General features: G+C 41.0%; 1 pseudogene; it reads right to left on the reverse strand.

The window, feature by feature from the left end:
• Positions 1–646: 646 nt before the first annotated feature.
• LOC141334835 (uncharacterized) lies at positions 647–7,181 on the reverse strand (annotated as a pseudogene).
• Between the last annotated feature and the right edge of the window lie 210 nt (positions 7,182–7,391).

The following is a 7,391-nucleotide window of genomic DNA, read 5'->3' on the forward strand; positions in this document are numbered from 1 at the left end:
ATTACGTTACTTTTTATGGAAAGTAATGCGTTATATTGACCAGAGAGAGCACTCACTCGGTAAGAAAGTCTTTAAAGAAGTGTGGTTTTGGTTGTAAGGCAAAAATAACCTTGCTCAGTTTCCCAAAGAATCCAGCGTTACGTGAACAGTAGATGCAGTTTGCTTTTCCAGGGCAGAAACGGAGTTTTGCAAGTGTGTTTGTTTTATAAACAAGGCCCAGTTCGACGCTGGATTTACACATCGTTTGATACTGAAAGATAAAGCGGTCCCAGCTACAAAAAAAATCCCGTTCATGATTCAGAACTGCAGCTGGTAAGTGAAACGGCATCAGATAACTTAGGTGTTTTGTTGGCAATCGGCGAGCGCTCGCTCGTCAATCATTAGCTCCGCCCACGGCGCGCCTCCAGGAGCTCAGCTGTTTTCGGAGAGAATCGTAAAGCTGTATCTTGCTTTTGTAAATATGATAAAACTAAAGACTTTTAACTGCCGTTACTTTTTTGTAAAAGTAAACTTAGATATTTTCTTGCAAATGAAAAAGTAATGTGTTACTTTACCTAAACTTAAGTAAGAAACATCTCATGGATGCACTGGGACGCATCCTCAGTGATGTATCCTGGAATCATTGGATGTTTCGGGTCTTGCAACATCATACACCCTCTCCCAGGCGACCCAGCCGGGGTTGATCAAGCCCCGACTTGCGTTCCAGTAGCAGTCCACGGATCAGCCCTCTTTATCCAAAGCCACCTTGTGGCCTTCTCTGCAGCTTCACTTGCGGATTGAATGGCCCTTTTCTTTGCCACCCCTGTAACACCCAACCGACTGAGGGCTTTGCACAATGAACGTCCTGCAAAGCCTCTACAGCCAACTTCTATGGGCTCATAGATGGTTCTCCAGCCTCTCTCCCTGCACTTCTCCACCAGTTCCTGGTACTTAGCATGTTTCCTCTCATTGGCTTCCTCAATACGCTCTTCCCAGGGCACCGTAAGTTCCAGCATGATTATCTGTTTTGAAACCTCAGAGGTAATTATCATGTCTGGGCGGAGGCTTGTTGTTACAATGTGCTGAGGGAACCTCAGTTGCTTTCCCAGGTCGACCAGCAGCTGCCAGTCCGAGGCTGTGTGGAGGAGGCCTGTTGTTAATTGTGGGCGCTCCCGGGGTTTCTCTCCAGCTTTAACGAAGGGGACTGCCTTTTTTGGAGCATGGTGGTGCTTGCTGGTGCTGATGGCTGAGGCTAAACTCTCAGCAATTGCCTTAAGCACCTGGTCATGGCGCCAACGATAACGACCATCAGCCAGAGCCTTTGGGCAGCTGCTGAGGAGATGTTCTAAGGAGCCCCTTCCAGAGCAAAGAAGGCAGGAAGGTGTCTCACTCTTCCCCCAGACATGGAGGTTCGCTGGGCTTGGCAGGACATCGTAGACAGCTTGTACCAGGAAACGGACCCGATGAAAATCTGCCTGCAAGATGTTTGCCCAGGTAATCCTGCGCTGCAGTGTACTCTCCCACCTAGTCCAAGCTCCCTGCTGCCGGAGTCCCACCGCCCTGCTCACTCGCTCTTCCTCCACGCCTGCTCGAACCTCTTCCTGGAGTAGATGGTGTCTTTCCTTGCCACAGGCCTGGCTAACCAAGGTCTTTGGGAAATAGCCCAAGCCCGCTCTGCCTGTCGCCACAGTGCCTTTTGTCTCAGGCGTGACTCTGCCAACTCCACTGCTTTCCCAGCATTCCATTTCCTTCCTGTCCTCACCTCAATGCTGGCTGATGACACCTTGCAGTCCCTGGAGTCCCTGTATGTAGGGCTTCTCTGGTGCGTACCACCATGAATTCTTCTGTAAGGCCACTGAATGGCAGCTGCAAGATGTTACTCGTCCCATATAATGCAGCGCTGGTGAGACTGCGTGGAAGTCCCAGCCACTTCCGAAGAAAGCCACTGATCTTCCTTTCTAGGGACTCAACTGTTGTCATTGGGACTGCATAGACCAGCAGGAGCCACAAGACTCGGGGCAGAATGGAGTGCTGGTAGATCCAGGCTTTAAATCTACCAGGCAGACCGGACTTATCAACCTTGGCAAGCCATGCTCCAAGTTCTTCGTTGGACTTCTGGATGGCGGCAGAGTCTTTCAGGCTGGAGTCAAAGAGCTTCCCTAAACTCTTGACAGGTTGCTCCGTGATGGTTGGGATGACAGTTCCTGAGATGGAAAAATGGAACTTGTCAACCACTTTCCCCTTCTTCAGCACCATGGACCTTGACTTGGAGGGCTTAAAACTCATTCTAGCCCAGGCAATGAGTCTCTCTAGTCCTTGTAGGATCCACCTGCTCCCTGAGACCGATGTCGTTGTGATGGTAAGGTCATCCATATAGGCTCTTATAGGGGGCTGTCGTACGCCTGACTTAGTTAAGGGCCCTCTGCATTACTAGCTACTAGTAACATTACTAGTTACTTGAAACATAGTAATCTGATTACGTAACTCGCATTACTTGTAATGCGTTACCCCAACACTCATAAGTATTGAGTACTACTGTAAGGTTAAATCTGCCTGCTTTAAATGTTTCAAAATGATTAACAGTTGAAAAGATGTGTTAGACATTTAGAAAAGTAATCAAATGTAATCAGTTACATTAAGTAATTTAAATAGTTACACTACTTATTACATTTTAAATAGGGTAACTTGTAATCTGTAACCTATTACATTTCAAATGTAACTCAGTAGACATTTTCAAGTTTCCTAATGATTGTTTTTGTCCACTGGAGTCGCCAAATCACACTTTTCTAAAAATGTACTTACACTTGGTTCACAGTGTGTGTGAGGTGCACACAATTTCTGTAACATACTTAAAAAAAAAAAAAAATATGTGTGCATAGGACAAGCCATATACATTGCACATGCACATTTATATGTGAAAACCTTAGTTGAGTACATTTATAAACCTAAATATATATCATCTTAATGAAAACTCTATGAATATTCAAGTATTATCCATCTATTTGCACAGGTTACAGCACTCAGCGGCATCTCTAGAGGGCCATAGATCTTGAGCGCTGTTATTCTCTCTGAATTGACACCAGAACATTTGATTTGGATCATGGATGGTTTTAAATTCCATAACAATGACACACTATTCTCCTTAGGAATTACATACCTTTCCTTTCTTTTCAGTAGACCTATTCTTTTTTTATTTGTGTGCGTGTCATAAAATCCTAGTTCATAAAATCCTTTGACTTTTTGCAATTATAGAGTTTAAACACTACATTTAAATGTCTTCAGATGTGTGTTTTTTTTTTTTTTTTTTTAACAAAATACCCTTTAAACCTGTCAATTTTGTGTTTATTGTTGTGCAACCACTGCAGTTAAGACTGTGGTTCCCAAGAGTAACACAAAGATCTTATTTAAAACAACAGTGGTAGATGGGTGGACTGGTCATAGAGAGCACCTGGTGAGCCAGTTGTAATAAACATTTGAGCCCATGATACATGGTCTCCTGAGATTGTGATTCCTGTGTAAATACACGTATATTGCTTCTCTGCTGCTTTAAAATGTCTTTGCAAATGTTCCTTTAATGGTTGGCCAATACATTTGCTGATTTAAATGCAGCTTGTTTGCAAATTATATCTCTAGAGGCCTCAGAATGTAATGTAGAAGCATTTAAAGATCACAAAGATGGGACAGACTTTTTGTCTGCTGCATTTCAAAGTCATCTCCATGATTCCTGTATTAATGTTTTATGTGAGAATTTTAAAGTGTCATCTGTGGCAGTATTTTCTTTCAAAAGTGACCAGACGTTTATTGACCTCAAACTGTTTTCAGCTGTAAAATGTTTTAATTTACTCCAGAAATTCTGTTCTGTATCATTCTGTTCATATAACACAAGTGTTATCGTCTTTTGTTTGGAATACATTCAAACTGCACAATGAGACCCTGCAGAAAGATGACTGAGAATTATTGCTAGATAAAGAGAGCCAGTGACTTGTTTGATGCTGTCCAGACAAGACACAAGCTCAAGAACCTGTCCAAAAAAACATATCTTGTGGGGTCTGCATATTAAAAAGATCTAAAAAGCTGACATTTACAATATGCACACTTAAGCATATTGAGATATAAGTCTGAATGATTGTTATGAATTGATATCTGTTGCTTTTCATTCTCTTGTTTTGATGATGCATCACTGCAACCAATAGATTGGATGAATTGCAGTTTCTAATTTTTCTGATTTTTAGAGCTTCTACAGCCATAAATTGTATCAGTTTTGTTGCCGTGCCCAAAGCCTGGCCTTTGGCAGAATACAGCTGGCTGGACTGTAGGGATCTAACCATGCCATTACTGACCAACCCTGGCAGTCCACACAGAGACACTAATCATCAACAGACCGCACTGCTTTCTTAATGTGTCACGTTTCTTGATCACGTGTGCTCTCTTTTAGGGTACTATAGATTTTATTTGTTGCTGTTTGGTGTTCATTGCATGCAGAACAACAGGAAATATTTGGACAGTCCAGTGTTTTATAATCTTCGCAACTAAAGCCACAACAGAAATTGAATGTAACATACTCTACAATATTTGAAATGACATGTTTGAAATCCCCCACCAAGCACCAACAAGTACACAACAATAGAATGCCTAATAGATGCCTCTTTGCCTTAGCCTTTAATTATTTTGCACATTATTGCAAAACAAACTGTCCTTGGTAGACATCAGGATGAAGGGTAATTTGGCCCATGCTGAGATTAAGTGTCTTTTTTTTTTCTGTGTGATAGTGGATTTTAGTTGCTTGGAAAGGGAGAGTCTGGTTTTGCTAAAATGGTTCTAAGCCAAGAATTATTCCAGTAAAAGCCAGTTTGGCTCTCTATAAAACCCTGCATGGGTGGGGTTCTATTTCCTCTGTCAAATTAACAGAGAAGCATTCAAAACCCTCACGTCATGCTACTCAACAACCTCTACAGGGCTCAATATTTTAGGACCCCATGGTGGAAAGAGAGACAGAAAAACGCTTACACATAATGTGTAAGTGATGCAAGCCTGGCTTATAATAGCATGTACATGGTGCCAAATTAATGCATTTGCACATTTGCACTCCCATTCAGAAGTTTATAGGCTAGATTTTTTTAAATTATTATTTATTTATTTTGAAAGAAAGGAATCTCTTATAAATGACAGTGTTTTAGTGCCACATTAAAAAAATACAATTATGAGATTAAAGTTTTGAGAAAAAGTACAAATTACAAGAATAAAGGGGAAATATTTTGTGAATAAAGTCGAAATTATGAGAATAAAGTAAAATATTTCAAGAATAAAGTCAAAATATTTCAAGAATAATGTCTAAATATTTCAAGAATAAAGTCAAAATTACAAGAGGGCTGGGCATTATGGCCTAAAAATAAAATCCCCGATTTTTTCACAAAAAATCCGATTTACGATTTAAATCGATTTTTTCCCCCCACTTCTTTTAGCATGTAAAGAAACCCCAGCTTTTCCACAATATATATGGGCACCATATATTTTGCAATATACATTGCAACTGCATCAGTGATCGCTTTCCACCAGGCCCCATTCTTATCATACCAGACACAGTAAATGTTTGTAAGACAAATAAATATGAGATGGGAGGAAAATATATATTGCCATGCTTTTCTCTTGCACTTATATCGTATACAAAAATATACAATTTTGAACACAGAAATATTAAATGATTTAAAAAACTGAAGCGATCTGCCAGCAGGTGGTGGTAAGACACTGATTTAATTACTGAATCATATTCATTTGATTCGTTCGAACGGATGGTTCATTCAAGAATAAAGCAAGTGACTCTTTATGAATGGGGAATTGAATCATTTCACAAGATTCGTTTAAAAACGCACGTTCATTCATAAACAAAACACCGCTGTGTTTGAGTGGAGATGCGCAGCGGCTCAAATGTGACTTGTTTCAGACCACTTTTGACGACGAAATAGAGCAAAATCAGGCAGTCTTATAGTCAGACAATGTAAGTCACTTAATAATAACTTCTTGTTTATTTAACTGTTGTAATAAATCAATATCTCGTTTACAAACTCCCTTAAAAATGATTAAAAGCTGTCACTCATCTCAGTTCGCAATATCACAAAGCTCTATTATAATAAACGAAGCTACTGCCCATTCAGTCTCTTATTTACACTCTCTCTACACTTGAGATACATTAGTCAACGTGCAAAACACATAGAAACCTTTGAAGCTCCACTCAGCGCAAACGCAAATATGCTGGTCGGATCAGTCACACATGGTGCTCCTAAATATTTTTCATAGTCGCACGTAGTTTCTTTTTGCCCTTGAACGGCTGGTCGCACCATTCAGAAATTAGGTTGCACTCTACAGCCCTGATATGCAAATAATTCGCCATTGTCTTCAATCATCTCTCTACTCTGTTTATGTGGTAAGTGAAATTGTATGTACTGTAATGTAACAGGCTAACTTGCTAGCAAGCAGCTAATCATGTCCCCTTAGTGACTCGCGTTATTTTACCAGAACGCGTTGTTTTCCGTTCTGAATACACATATATATATCTTTATGAAAAAAATTGTGATACCTCGATTTAATAAAAAAATTAAATTGTCTTAAAACGTAAATTCGAATTAATCGAAAAAATCGAAAGAATCGCCCAGCCCTACGAGAATAAAATCAAAATATTTCTAGAATAAAGTCAAAATTTATTCATAGCAATTAAAAGATTAAAGTTCTAATATTTTGAGAGTATTTTATAGCCCATTGCTTGTGCAAAGGCCTGGTTCCCTATCGAAAGGTAACTTTTCGTTGTGTCATCATTTTTGACGACTGCTAATGGGGAAACTCCTTTTTACTCCGATACTGAAGCCTGATTTGTTAACGTTTGTGTAGTTGCACAAACCAATGGTGCTTTAGCCCGCCAGAAGGGGCGGAGCTGACTGCTATATAAGTCATCAAAAAGCGCCATTTCATCAGAATCTTCTCCTTCAGCGACAAGACCATCTCTTTGCTGACTCTGCTGCAAGAAGCTGAAGAAGCAAGAAGCCTCCGCCTCCCCTGCGGCTATCCGGGCACAGAAAAGAGCTATCTGAGCATATTTCCAAGCGTGTTGTTTCAAATGTCGCTTTGCGAGTGCGAAACGGACGGTCACATCGAGTGCGTCGCCTGTCTGGGAATTTCCCATGCAGAGGCTGTGCTCGTTGAGGCTTCATGTTCTCATTGCGAGGACATGAACCTCCCCCGTCTTCACTCGTGGATCACCTTTTTTCAAAAGGGCTGTCCCTCTCGCCATGTTCTCCCGCCTCTCTCTCCATGGAGGAAGAAGCAGCAGAACAGCGGGGCGTTTCACAGAGGCACAGAAGACGTTGCAAGCTCTGCGTCACTTCCTGCCTAAACGCTCCAGTGCGGTGGTTGTTTCAAGT

This window comes from Garra rufa, chromosome 5, assembly GCF_049309525.1.
Source record: "Garra rufa chromosome 5, GarRuf1.0, whole genome shotgun sequence".
Classification (NCBI taxonomy): domain Eukaryota; kingdom Metazoa; phylum Chordata; class Actinopteri; order Cypriniformes; family Cyprinidae; genus Garra; species Garra rufa.